A 15,395-nucleotide genomic window follows, 5' to 3' on the forward strand; every position below is an offset into this window, starting at 1 on the left:
AATGGTGTGACAGAGTATTTATGGCGATTCCCACTTCAAGAGCGTGTGGTAGCAATATAGGATGAAGTCCTAAGTGATGTACTTCATGGATATATTATGAGAGTAGCCATTGTAATAGCATTAGGCCTCTTATGAGCCTAAAGAGCCTGGCCGGCCATAGTTTAAGTGAGAGGTGAGAGGAGGGACGAGGACCCATAGTGCAATACGGCAGTGTGACAACGCTCGTGGGAGACATGGTGGAATTGCTTCTCAAGGAGTTGTAGAGCTTGAAGACCTCAAGGGTTACGAGCTCGGCCATTGGAAAGATCCTCCTCATGGTAGTTACGATTCACCACGTAATCTCTTTCTGGATGTGTTTCACGGAGGGTTAGGGTGAGCCATAATAGGAAGGCCGTCAGAAAAAAAGAGCTCCAAGTGTTGGTTAACCGGTTTGGGCCCTCCACATGGAAAGTGGGGAAAACTACAAGCTTGTAAGGGAGTATACATGTATGTGCATGTTTGTGTGTGTTTCTATATGCTTGTGTGTAATTGTGTAATTGTAGTGTGTGAAAACGTGCATGTGTATTTATGCAAGTATTTAAGGGAGTATACATGTATGTGCATGTTTGTGTGTGTTTCTATATGCTTGTGTGTAATTGTGTAATTGTAGTGTGTGAAAACGTGCATGTGTATTTATGCAAGTATTTGCAAAACAAGTGAGTGTATGTGTGTGCATGTTTAGGAGTGTGTTTCTATCTGCTTGCATGCATGTTTAGGAGTGTGTTTCTATCTGCTTGCATGCATTTATGCACATGTGTATTCATTTGTGCATGTGTGTGTGTGTCAACATGTGTTTATGTGACTCTCTCATATATTTGTGAGTATGTCTCTCACATGTATTCTCTTTATGTTTGACTTTGTCACATGCACTAACAACCATCTCTCACATGCATTCTGTCTATGTCTGTCATGTACAGACACTCTCATACACAGAGAAACTCTCTCTCTCTCTCTCTCTCTCTCTCTCCATCACACACACACACACACACACACACACACACACACACACACACACTCAACATGCATGTATAATCAGATACACACTCTCATACACATAGAAACTCTCTCTCTCTCTCTCTCTCTCTATCTCTCTCTCTCTCACACACACACACACACACACACACACACACACACCCTCTCTGTCTCTCTCTCTCTCTCTCTCTCTCTCTCTCTCCCACACACATACACATAGACACATGCAAACATATATTATACACACACACACACACACACACACACACCCTCTCTCTCTCTCTCTCTCTCTCTCTCTCTCTCTCTCTCTCTCTCTCTCTCCCACACACATACACATAGACACATGCAAACATATATTATACATAATATTATGTTTTATTATATTTTAGACATATATATATATGCGTATTTATAAATATAAATGAATTTATCTATACACACATACACATATATTTTTAATTAATAAATTTTATTGTAAATTAAAATTTAATGGGTGGGAATGTGTGGTGAGGTGTGCTCACCATACATCTTACATAAATAAATGCATGGTGAGGTGCTCCCTCTCAAATAAATGCATCTTACATGTAATCTCTCTCTCTCTCTCTCTCTCTCTCTCTCTCTCACACACACACACACACACACACACACACACACACACACACACACACACACACACACACACACATTGTTAACCAAAACATACTACCTCGCACAAGAGAGGGAGAGAAGAAGAGAAAGATGCCATGCAAGGGTTGGTTCAAAGACTTGCATTTAGCCAATCCTAATGAGGGTTAACCCCCCTATGTGAGGATGCTAGGGGCTCACTCCACCTTCACTTGTGCACTCAAATGGAGATCCACAAGCTAGGTAGTGAGTAAGGAAGAAGGGAAGAAGGGAGCTATGGAAAGCTCTACTTTAACTCAATTCCAATGTGCATGCAAGAGGGATCTTGAGATGGAGCCAAGAGAAGGGAGAAGAGAAGAGAAGATTAGACTAACACCATCCACTCCATGCATACACCATAATGAAGCAAGAAAGCATTCAAAAACACAAGCTTACAACTATAAACTCAAGAGAGTGAGAGGGAGAGAGAAGGCAAGACTCAATTGTGACAAATGGGATTGTCCCTTTTCATATTTTGTAAATCATTTATATACATGAGCTCACTTTTTACAATGGCCAACCGCCCATTTACAATTGGGGGCCCAAAATTGGCTTCCTAGCTCTATGTACATCTCGCTCATTTCTACGATCGACATTACACAAGTCGTAAGCTCGGTCATCCCATATATCTTTTCTCAATAACCTCTTAGCATGGTTACATAATGATGGATTACAAGAAGCGTAACCATGCCAGAAAAATGATGTTAACCAGTGTGGTTGACATACCCCCTTCCCTAATTCAGGTCTGTCCTTGGAGCTAGCAAGGGATCTAGTGGTAGTAGATCGAGTAAGTGCGGATGAAGTCTCGCCGGCAATTTGGGATGTGTGGTTTCTTGATGGTGGAAGACTTTGTAACTTATCTAGAAAGCAGCCTCTATCATATCTTCAAACATTTGTAGGTGCCAAGTAGGCATCCACTGGATGCGCTCGTAGTAGCCAAAAAGTTGCTTCAAAGAGTGAGGCCTTTGTTGAGGTCGAAGGCCAAGCCTTGATTTCCCTCGTGGTAGTGGTGCCAATTCGAAAAGGTTTCCAAGAGAGTGATGATGAGGTTAAAGAACCAGATGATGTTCACCACTGCGGGATCTGGCACTTGCTCGTATCTATCAAAGAAGGCATGTATGCGTTTGAGCACGGTGCCCTCAGTTGTGCAAGGGTTTTGGGCTGTCGGAGGAGCGAACCACATGAAGTTGAAGCTTTGGGTTCTTTGCTTTCTCTTGATGAAAAAGGTTCTAGGCCCAATGGCACGAATGTGCAGATATTCTGGATCAATGCGGAGTTGGTGTGGCACCTTACAATACTATTCCCAGATGAATGGCTTGAGGAGGAAGGGTCATCACTCGCTAGGCCGGCTACTCGCCCAGAAGTTCAAACATGATGGGGCGAGCAGTGCAGGCATGGGACCTGTGGTGGGTAGCCTCCATGTTGATGAGGAGGTGCTTGTTATTCCATCAGCAATGTGTTGAGATATCGAGCTCTAGTGAGGCGGTGGACACTCATGACCCGCCTGGGGGATAGGCCCCACACTTACACCACTGGCATGGTTGGTGAGATCATGGGAGATATGCGGCCAGTGGGATGACAGGCTGTGTGACAGCCATTCTGGCATAGTTATAGCGCCAGCTCATTTAGTCAGGTTCACACTATAGAGAACCTGTGTATGTATTTGGTTGAGTACCTTTCATATTGTGTGTACTCTTATTCTTGTATATGGTGTGTTGAGTGTTGAGTAGAGAAGAAGAAGATTTTCAGCCTCTCACCTTGTGTGTTCTCTATTAGGGTTTTGTGAGTGTGTGTGTGCTTGCAAGAGCTCAAGCTCTCTTCCCCCCTGCATCTTTTCATGGTATCAGAGCCTGGTTCGTGCTAAGGGCTGAGCTGCAAGCAAGAGAACCACAGGAAGCAGTACAAGGGTAAGAGCTTCAACTACTCTTCCCTATTGTGTTGGTGACTACACCCTTTTGTCGGGAGCTCTACGGGAGGCACCGGCAACAAACAGTCTCTGATTGAGGAGCTTTCTTCGCAGGAGTAAAGCTATAGGGCAACTATACAGTCCTATCGGACTGCAATTTTCGGGCCGAAAACGCGTTTCACGGATGTGTTTCACGGAGGGTTAGGGTGAGCCATAACAGGAAGGCCGTCATAAAAAAAGAGCTCCAATTGTTGGTTAACCAGTTTGGGCCCTCCACATGGAAAGTGGGGAAAACTACAAGCTTGTAAGGGAGTATACATGTATGTGCATGTTTGTGTGTGTTTCTATATGCTTGTGTGTAATTGTAGTGTGTGAAAACGTGCATGTGTATTTATGCAAGTATTTGCAAAACAAGTGAGTGTATGTGTGTGCATGTTTAGGAGTGTGTTTCTATCTGCTTGCATGCATTTGTGCACATGTGTATTCATTTGTGCATGTGTGTGTGTGTCAATGTTGCTTGCAAATGAGGATCAATACCAATACCAGGATGCAACAAAAACAATACTTAGGGCTCTTGAAAAGAGTTCCACTTTGTAGATGAATGTGGGAGAGGGTTTGATAATAATCCCACATGGGGACTTATGGGAGTCCTAGAATTTTTGTATAAAAGGTGGCTCATTTGAGAGCTTAGACACACTTTTTGGCTTAGTTCATGCAAGAGCTCCTTTGAGAGACCTACTCTCCCTCTTCTCCATAGAGGTGAAGACTCTTCTCTCACCCCATCTACATCATTGTATGAGGTTAATCTCTTCATTGAATCATTAGCAATGTCATGAGTCTTTCTCATCCTCTTCTCTAATCATTTTACTCTTATGCATGCTTTTAGTATTTCATTTTTGAGTACATGGATTGATTTGAAGCTTTCATGGAAGCTTGATGCTTGAATGTGTGCATGCTTGTAGGAAGATAGGAGTGGAGTGAGGTCTTTCTCTTTGCTTGAGTGCATAGTGATTGTATTCCTCTTGCTTGTATTTGTGAATGAATGGGTGTGTAGGAATGAGGACAAGTTGAGCTTGTGTGTATGCTTAGTCTAGTGTCATGTGATGGTAGCCATGAGCATTCTCTCCATTTGTGGATAAGCTCTTGTGCACCGGTACGGGTCGAATCCCTAGCTCCGAAAGGGATGCAAATCCCATTGGATTGAGCTATACTTGGATCGTACTCCTCTTGCTACAAGAGAGAGAGTTTTCCGTCTCTCCATTGGCGCCGCTGCCGGGGAGAAGACTCAAATCCGGTTGAGAGTGTGTGGAAACCACCACTATTTCCTCTTTTGGTTGCAAAACCATTGAGTGATTAGATTAAGTTCGAGTGTGTGATCTCGGTGTGAGTAGATAAGGTTAGGATAAGAAAAAAAAAACCATTGAGCGGTTGAGGTTTTTCCCGCATTGTTTTTTATGTTTTATTGCTTTTTCCAAGTACCGTTCATTATGTTTACCTTCATTGTTTTATGTCATTTCATGCTTTCAAGCTTTTCTCGCTAAACATGTAATTAGTAGTAAAAATAAAAAAATAAAAGAGGTGCGTTGCTAAGCTCTTCCATAGCTTATGCAAGCTCCATGGACTCCCAAGCATGAAGCCCGCTTAAGAAAGAGAGGAGAGAGGGAAAGAGAAGGGAGAAAGGAAGAGAGGAGAGGTTGAGAATTTGTTTTTTATTTTTTATTTTTTTAGAATTTTGCATTGATCTTCACTCTGGCGCATGTCACTCAAGGCGCAGCAAAGTAAAAAATAAATAGACATATATATATATATCTATTTATATATATATATATATGCACGAGCATCTGTTGGGCGGCCAGCTGCTGTAAGCTATAGCAAGGCGGCTTTATATATATATATATATATATATATATATATATATATATATTATACATTAATGTGAAAGAGCGCTGCATTGAGCGCTGCAGGCAGCGTGGAGTCGAGGTGGCCGCCGCAAGAAGAAAAAAAAGAGGCTGTGGGCGGCCGGCTGGGAGTGGAAGCGAAGCTGTGCTGAGTCGGCAGGTAGTGAAGGTAGAGGCGACTGACGACAGCGAGTGTGACAGCTGGACCGTGGGAGGTAGGAGTCGACTGGCCGGGCCACAGTTGAGAGGCGAAGGCTGAAAGCAGGAAGGCGGCTGTTGACTGGCCGCTACACGACGTGCAAGAGGAGTGTTCACAGTTGAGGCGGCGGAGGCTGAGCCCGCAGAGCAGAGACGGTCGTCGGCAGCGTCAGCGTAAGCGGGAGCAGCTGCGAAGGCGACAAGCCTCAGCTAGCGAAGCGAAGAAAGGGCCAGCAGCTTGGAGAGGCGGCCGGCGGCGTTGCAGCAGACGTGTGGCCGTGTGGAGTGGAGGTGGCAGTAGAAGGAGTTGTGAAGGTGGGGAGCAGAAGGCTTTCATGTAGGAGGCCGTGTGGAAGGCTGAAGAGAGAGCCGCGAAGCGAAGGCTAAGCCGCCCTGCATAGAAGACGAAGAGGAGAGCCCTCTGATTAAGCTTGGCGAAGCCGACGCGGCTGGGCCAGAAGGCAAGGAAGCGGCTGTAGAGCTGAAGCGCAGCAGCAGCGGAGGTTGTGGTGAGGCAGCGAAGGCGAAGCAGCATAAAAGCAGACGTGTGGCCGTGTGTGCAGCACGTGAAGGCGAGCGGCGCCGGCGGGAAACCCGGCGAGCGAGCGGTGGAGCGCTGAAAAAGATAAGGTAGGTGCAGAATTTTTATTTTTTTATTTTTTTATTTTTTTAATTAATTTTTTGAGTTTTTTTATTTTTTTTTTAAAAAAATAAATACAGGAAAAAGAAAAAAGAGATAAAAAGAAAAAGAAAAAAAGAAAAAAAGGAAAAAAAAACCCATAAAATAAAAATTTATTTTTTTTAAAAGAAGAAGAAAAAGAAAAAAAAAAGAATAGTAAAAAAATTTAAAAAAAAAATATAGAGAGAAGAAAGAAAGAAAAAAATTAAAAAAAAAATTAAAAAAAAAATTCTTTTTATTTGTTTTTAGGAGTCCATAGTGTGTACATATTTTTTATTTTTTTTCATTTCTGTATTTTTTAGCATAATTGAGTAATTTGCATTGTTTTAAATTTTTGTAATAGATTTAAATATATATATATATATATATATATATATATATATATATATATATATATATATATATATATATATATATATATATATAACAAAAACCAACAAAAGGAAAAAAAAAAAAGAAAAAGAAAAAGAAGAAAAAAACAATTTTTTGAATCCATTGTTCATTATTTGTGTACAAAATTTTGCATAATTTAAGTAGCTTGCATTTTTTAGAATTTTTGTAACTGCATGCATAATTAGTATTTTTATAATTTTTTATTTTTGACACGAAATTCATTCATTTTATTTAAAAAAAAAACAAACAAACAAACAAAAAAAGAAAAAAATAATAAAAACCAACAAAAGGAGGAAAAAACAAACAAAAGAAAATTTTTGATTTTTTAGGAGTCTATTATTTTTTATTTTGTAGTTCTTCATTTTTTTAATTTTTTGCCTAATTAGTGTAACCTGCATTTTTCATTTTTTGTAACTTTGTGCATAGTTAGTAATTTTTTAGTGTGCTTCATAATTTTTGTGTTAAAAAAAAAACATAAAAAACATAAAATCATTTTAAAAAAAATCATAATTAAATAAAAATAAAAAAAAATAAAAAAAAATTAGGATAGATAGTTACACCATACATATTCTTTTTGAGTTGCCTTTAGTGATTAGGTAGGGAAAAATATATATACATATATATATATATTTTTATCAAAAAAACAAAACACAAAAACCAAAACCAAGACAAAACAAAAACACATAAAAAAACCAAAAAAATTTGACCTTATGCACTTACGGTCAGGACGTCTGATAGATTCTGCCATAGGGCCTAGGGCACTTACGGTCAGGACGTCTGATAGATTCTGCCATAGGGCCTAGGGCACCTTCTCGAGTACCTACGCAAGAAAGTGGGACCCAATCGGTAGGCAACTTGGCAGATATTGCTGAAACCCTTTCTGAATCCCAATCCGATACCCTTTCCTCTAGAACAAATAGTTCATTGTCCATGGACAATCTAGGGCCATCAACTAGTCATCCCGTAGCCCAAAATAGGACACCCTCAAGATCCTTTAATCCATTTGAGGCCGACACCATGGGGTTAACATTCAATGTGCGACTCCAATATGTCTACACAAATGCTCAAGGAGCTGAGATCTTTAGGGATCCACAACAACGGTATCTTGTTAAGATAGCCGACATATTCTCAGAACTTGATAGAGCACCTCTAGTCAATGACCAGGGTAACATGTACATGGGTGGAGATGGTGTTCGCTATGAAGTCACCTACCATCCAGAAAAGGTAGACAAATTAGGGGAGCTCTCTAAAACAGAGTTTTTAGACATATCACAACTTTCCAGAGCAAGGGAGTCTAGAGATGACTGGCTCATCGAGCCGGACATGCCTGGACCATCCAATGCCCAATCCTCAAAGCCATCCATAGATGATTTACTTCTTGTAGATCTCAATTTGGACAAGGATAGGAAAGGCAAGTGTAAAATGGATCAGGGGGCTGAAAGCCAATGGGAGTTTGTACGACAAATTCCTGTGACTAAGGTCTTACAGGATGACCCACTTCAAGAGGTCTATAAGGATTCGTTAGAGGAGTATTATGCCACAACTAAATCGCCAGAGCTGGATCTTCCTCTAGCTTATGTAGTGGTAGTTGAGAAGTGTGCAGGACACATGCACAGAATAGTTGATAAATGGGCCAATGAATATCGAACGTTAGATTGGAAAGAGATTAGGGAACTCACGTGGAAAGGACAACCATTATTTATGGAAGTGTTCTCGACACATACAGCCAAACCAGGAGAGACAGCCTTTCTTGGAGAAACTGTTGCTCCTCCCCTACGAGAGTTCACTAGAGAGGGACCTTCAACATCTAAGTGGACCACTGCTAGTAGCCCAACTCTAGCACCAAGATATCGTCCTACACCAAATGTGCGACCACAGATCACACTACCACAACAACATCTTTCCCACTATGACAATCGGATGAGAGGGGAGCCAACTCGGCCTCCTATAAGTGCACCTCCTATAAGTGCACCTCCTGAAATGAGGGTGACAAGATCTTTAGAGGGGTTTGGTGAGGTTGGTAATAGGGTACCCACACCAATTTTGGAAACATGTGGACCATCTTTCCAAAGAGAGGAACAATTTCCACTAAGGGTAAGAGGCCGTAGGCCCTATGATGAGTATTCACGACAAGTAAGACCATCAACTCTTCAGAAATTGGTTAAGAAATATGAAGGGTCGGGAGATCCATACGATCATGTAGCAGCTTTTAGGCAAGCAGTTCGAGCTGAGCAAGTTGCTGATAAGCATACTCAAATAGAAGGGTTTGGACTCACTCTTGAAGGAAAAGCCCTTGCTTGGTTTCAGGCATTAGAAGCTTCTGACAAAACTTCTTTACGAGTTTTGGAAGAGAGATTCATTGCTGCTTTTTCCTTGATGGGAATTCAACATGACACAGTAGCGCATATCTACTCTTTCAAACAAGGTGAGAATGAGAGTGTTAGAGACTGTGTAAATAGAATGAAGCAGTACATTAACCGTTGCCCAGAAGATGAGAAACCCGCCCAAAGTCGATTAATTTCTCTCTTCTTAAAAGGCCTCAAAAATTCGACACTGCATACACATCTCTATGCAAAGAAGCATACAAGTTTCAATGAGTGTTGCCATGATGCTATGGATTTCACCGATAACTTCAAGTTCCAGGATGGTTCTGGCCCTGAGGTGAAACCTAGAAATCAATGGGGTGAAGATCAAAGTTCAGGGTCTAGCGCACTAGTAAATCCAGACCAAATAGCCAACCTAGTGCTAAGGAGATTAGGACAAACCTATCGTCCACCCATGCAGCCACAACAACAGCAGCAGAGAATGAGGAGTGTACTTCCTACAGGTCCTCATCTTTGTGGAGCATGTGGCGGTGACCATAAAACAGAGGACTGTAATACCTTTTCTCCTCTAGTCACAAACCAACCCACGAAGAAGTGGTGCCAAGCCTGTGCTTGGAACTTTACTCATACCACCCAGGAATGTACTCGCATTGCGAGAATGAGACAGGAACGTGAGCAGCCGAGGGGTGGAGTGGCTCCACAAATGTATCAACAATATACGAATTTTGAACGTAAGCCACCGATGACACAAGAACAAGCACGACCTGTTCTTGGTGCTCAACCTCCTGCTCCAGGGACTGCTCCTGTAAGGATTGTGGACTATGACAAATTAAATGTGTGTAGAGACTTGGTAAACCCAGGCTATGTGGAGGAAGAATATGTATCATATTCATCCAAAGAAAATATTTTTGAAAGTCCCGTATACCCAAGCCCAGCACTGGAGACTCAACCAGGGGAACAAAACTCTTTAATGTTGCTAGGCGGCTACCAACCTAGGACTCCAGGCCCCTCAGGTCAATGGCAGCCAAGGAAAGTAGAGGCCAAACCAATGGGCCCCTGTTATGAGTGTGGAGAACCCCATTGGGCTCGTGATTGTCCACATCGCTCAAGGCAAGCATCTAGGACAAATACAACAGTGCAACAGTTTCCACCAATAGAAAGATATTGTCTGGGGTGTTGTGTCGAACACTTCCCGAAGGATTGTCTGTTGAAACCACATGAGGAGGGCAACTCTCAACCAAAGGTTTCACTTAACCTTGTAGGGGCAATTCCATCACCACCTTCATCTGAGAATGAGGATGTCGTGCCACTTAGAGTCATGACTCGATCACAGACACGAAACGCTGAAATACAAACTGATGAGACACCTCGAACTAGGGATGCAAAGACACATCTAGTGGATAAGACCCTACAGTCCAGTAGAAAAAAGACCACTAGGAGGAAAAAGAACCGAAACAAGCAAACTAAAAGTGCATCCACTTCTAGTTCTCAGGAATCCTCTAAACAAGACATAAGGGATAAAACTTTTACATCCCAGGAAGTGCGTGAGGAACATCCACCTCAACCTGAGCCTAGTGTTAAACAAAATGAGGCTAGTACGACTGAGGATAGTTCTGGGGGTTCTGTTTTTGTGGATAAAGTAAATGAGACTCTAGAGGCCATCATTGATGCTCATAGAAGTCGCATTGCAGCCTTATCAGAGCTACCCAAGAAGCTTCAAGAATACCCAAACCCTCGAAGATCAATCTAGCTGTACATCAGCAACTCATTAGGGAAGCTCAGTCGATACTTGAGGGGCCACCACCACCTATTCCTCGGGGCCCAACCTCTCTTAAGCCAACATTAGAAACTATACCTGAAGTGTCATCAAGTAAGGAAATGAAAAGTGAGTTCATTTCACAAGCTCAAAGCGAAAGATCGGCACCAATTAACAATCCATTGAAAGAGGAAAATCTACCACCACCTAGCCTTGTCTTCCCATGCAATGATGAAATTATTGATGCTAATGAGGACATGGCAAATGACATGTGGGCCGCAGTAAATGAGAAAATTAATGAGAACATGTCTTCTGTTAGTTCGCCTCCATTCTCTGAGGTGGATTTTACCAGAGATTCGGAAAACAATTTTGGACGCTCAAGCATCCAGGAGGAAGGTCAAACAATTGTTTCTCCTAGAAGTAAGCATACAATGAAAACCTTACCATCCTATCTGGGAGAATATGAGAACTGTTCTCAAACCTTGAGGATACCCTCCATGCATAAAAGGTTGACTAAGGAGAAAGATATGAGTATGGTGCAGGCTATTTTGTCAGCACCAGTGGCTTGTACCTTACCTTTGCTTGAATTGATAAAGCTTAAACCTGAGTTGTGGAATGATATTGCCACATGTTTGTCAGAGCATATATTGCTACAAAAGGGTCACCATGAGTGTACTATACACCCTGAGACAAAGCATGTAATGCCAGTTCCTATCAACAAAGTAGGAAAATTTTGTGAGGACGATCAGGGAAATGCTACCCTCCCATTAGAAGTGCGAAAAGTATCTTCAACTGCAATACTTGATAGTGGCGCAGGAGTGGGCATTGTGACAAGGTCCATTTGGGAGAAATGGGGCAAACCAGCTATTAGGAGTACCAGGATGCGCTTGCAGCTCGCAGATGGAAGCTTAGAACATCCCCTTGGGCTGCTTGAGAACATATTGGTCACCACATGTGGGATTGAATATGAGCATACCTTTGCAGTGGTGGATTTTGGAAAGCATCCAAACTATGAAGTGATATTGGGTAGACCATTCATGCGACAATTTCAAATGATTCAAGATTGGGGATACAATTACTTGTACCTCAGACATGATTCTGTCATCACGAGGGTCAACCTAAGGAATCACTCATATCGTGATGTAACAAGGTCTCCAATAGATGAGTTTGATTCTGCTTCATCTGAAGGCTCAAGAGTTACATTGTCAGATGGGCGAGAAGATCTATGGATGTGTGGAGCCTCATGTAGGGATTTCAACACTGAGAGACTTAAGGGTAATCGAAGTGTATCAGACGAGGCATACATTCCACAACCCTTCCCTGAGCATTTAATTGATCCACTAGAATGGAGTCATGTCCTTGCAACATTATCGACATGTGCTTTACCAAAGCCAATTCAATTCTGTGACTCTGATGGATATGATATTATTCCTATAAGAATGGTACAAACACGTGCCCGTCTAGATGATTTGTACTATAGGGATACATCCACAACAGCTATGCATGTCGAGGAAGTCTCAGTAGAGGACTTGACACTCGAATCGGCTAATGATGCTGATAAGGAGGATGGCTGGGACTCTGATTTTGATAATGAAGATACAACCCCTGAGAAAGAGTTAGGAAAGGCATGCCTACTCTTGAGAGGAAGGGAGATTCAGGTAGAAATCCCTCGAAGCCGACCTAAACGTAAATGCTGTAAGAGCCATAAAAGAACCTGTAGACTAGATGAGCGGGAACAACGTGAGAGACTACAAAAAGAAAAGGAGGAGTCTAAGAGTGAAAACTCTCGACCACCACCTCACTTCTCAGGAAAGAACGGATATCTATACTATGTCCAAGCACAAGATAGTATCAAAGACCAAGTCAAACGATCAGAGGGATTCCAAGCAAGAGAAAAGCTAACAACTGTTAGCAAAAATCGTAAAAGAACGAAGAAACAAAAACCAAAACTCAAGTCTAACACCGATTCAAAAAAGAGTGTGGGAAGTGCAAAGATAACGGTTAAAAATCCGATGCATGATGGCAAAGGAGAACTCAAAACCGCATGGTCTTCCATGAGCGGAGACTCAAGTGAACAAGAACAAGGTCTAAATGTTCCTCCCAATTTCACACAGTACACTCTTCAAGATCGGAAGATTGTTCTTCAACAGCCCATGCGACAAAAACCAAGCATGCCAGGGATTTCATACGATGGCCCTGAAGATGCAAAAAAGGTGGATATTGCTAAGCCAGGAGAAGAGCCTCGCTATGTGTGGATTGCCACAGACTTGTCCTTAGATGAGGAGAAGTTATTAATACAAACCATAAAGGAGTATCGTGATGTTTTTGCTTGGAGTTATAAAGACCTCAAAGGAGTTGATCCAAGCATATGTCAGCATACCATTCCATTGCGAGAGGATGCAAAACCCTCCAAGCAACGTCCTTATACTTACAATGAAAATTTTGCACGGAAGATAAAGGAGGAAATAGACAAGCTCTTAGAGGCAGAATTTATCTATGAGATTGAACACACTGAATGGGTCTCCCCTATTGTAGTGGTGCCCAAGAAAAATGGGAAACTTCGAGTATGTGTCAACCTCAAGAAGGTAAATGCAGCTACTGTGCGTGATCATTACCCACTTCCAATCACGGATCATGTTCTGGAATGAGTTGCAGGGAAAAAGGCATATAGTTTCTTGGATGGATTCTCCGGGTACAATCAAGTGTCAATTGATCCAAAGGATCAACACAAGACAGCCTTTGCTACAGAGGATGGCATCTTTGCCTATCGTGTTATGCCATTTGGTCTAACAAATGCACCAGCAACTTTTCAGCGGTTAATGAGTCATGTATTCAAGGAGTACCTTCGACAATTTCTTGAGATTTTCATGGATGATTTATGTGTTCACTCACAAGAGCGTGATGATCATATAGAACACCTGAGACTTGTGTTTCAAAAGTGTCAACTTTATCGTATATGCTTGAATCCTGACAAGTGCAAATTTATGGTAAGACAAGGGAAAATTTTGGGCCATATTGTTTCTCGCAATGGGATTTCAACAGATATGGATAAAATAGATGTCATTGTCTCATTACCTCGGCCTGTCAACCCTAAAGGGGTACAAACATTCATGGGACATTGTGGCTATTACCGTAGATTCATCTACATGTACGCTGTCCTAGCCAGACCATTATATGCTCTTCTTGTAAAGTTTAATTGGACTGATGAGTGTGAGGAATCCTTTGAAAAGTTGAAGCAAGCATTAGTGACTGCACCCATCTTACGGGCACCAGATTGGAACCAAATCTTTCATGTCCATATTGATGCTTCCAACTTTGCAATTGGGTGTATTTTGGCTCAATCGGGAGAACACAATAAGGATTTCCCAATCTCATATGCTAGCCGACAGTTGAACAATGCTGAGAAGAATTACACCACAACAGAAAGAGAAGGATTATCCATGATATATGCAGTGAAAAAGTTTCGCCATTACCTTTTGGCAAACAAGTTCATATTTTTTGTGGACCATCAAGCATTGCTATATTTGGTGAATAAACCTTGTGCAACTGGAAGAATTGTGAGGTGGTTTATCATCCTTCTTGAATTTGATTTTGAAGTTGCAGTTCGGAAAGGAACAACTCATCTAAGGGCAGATCACGTGTCTCGAATCACCTCTGGAGAAGCTCCTGTGGGTGTGGATGATGATATGTTAGATTCAACACTTTTCCTTGTAGAGACAGCTCCTAGATGGTCTGAATCCATTTTAGAAATTTTGACTGGTGGGCAGATACAACTAGCAGGTCCTAATGTGGACCTATGGCGACCATTCAAGTTAATTTCCGGAAGATTATATCGTCAGGGTAATGATGGAGTGTTGAGGCTTATACCTAACCCCGACCAATATGAGGAGATCTTGGAATGGGCCCATGCAGGTATTGATGGAATCCATGCATCAGCTACCACTTGTGTGTGACGTATATCTCAGGATGGGCAATGGTGGCCTACCATGCATGCAGATGCTGAGACATTTGTTCGTAACTGTGCTTCATGTAAAATTCAGAAGCCAATTCCTAATGTCACATTATTCCAAATTTCAACTACACCAAGTTGGAGTAAGTATATGGTGGACTATCTTCAGCATGGTCATTTGGATCCAAAAATTCCTAAACATCGAAAGCATGCTATTAAAATTGAAGCGGCAAACTATATGCTGATAGAAGGCCAACTCTACAAGAGAGGCAAGGATGGCATCTTACGCATGTGTGTATGTGAAGCTGACTATCTGAAAATCTTAACTCATGCACATGCAGGTGTTGGGGGTGGACACTTTTCTGGCAATACCACAGCAAAGTTGATTAGGTGGTCTGGGCTTTGGTGGCCAACCTTACAAATGGATGCCGAAGAATATGTGAAACGTTGTGACGACTGTCAAAGGACCAAACCTCCCATCACAAAGGACAATATGCCATTGCGGCCTATGCTAAGCACTCGTGCTTTTGCAAAATGGGGTATTGATTTTGTCGGTCCCATTAAACCTCCAGCTCGTAACACGCATGCAGAATATATTATAGTCGCAACTGACTATTT

The sequence above is a fragment of the Cibotium barometz genome, chromosome 62, assembly GCF_041138505.1.
Source record: "Cibotium barometz isolate CiBa-2024 chromosome 62, ASM4113850v1, whole genome shotgun sequence".
In the NCBI taxonomy this organism is placed as follows: domain Eukaryota; kingdom Viridiplantae; phylum Streptophyta; class Polypodiopsida; order Cyatheales; family Cibotiaceae; genus Cibotium; species Cibotium barometz.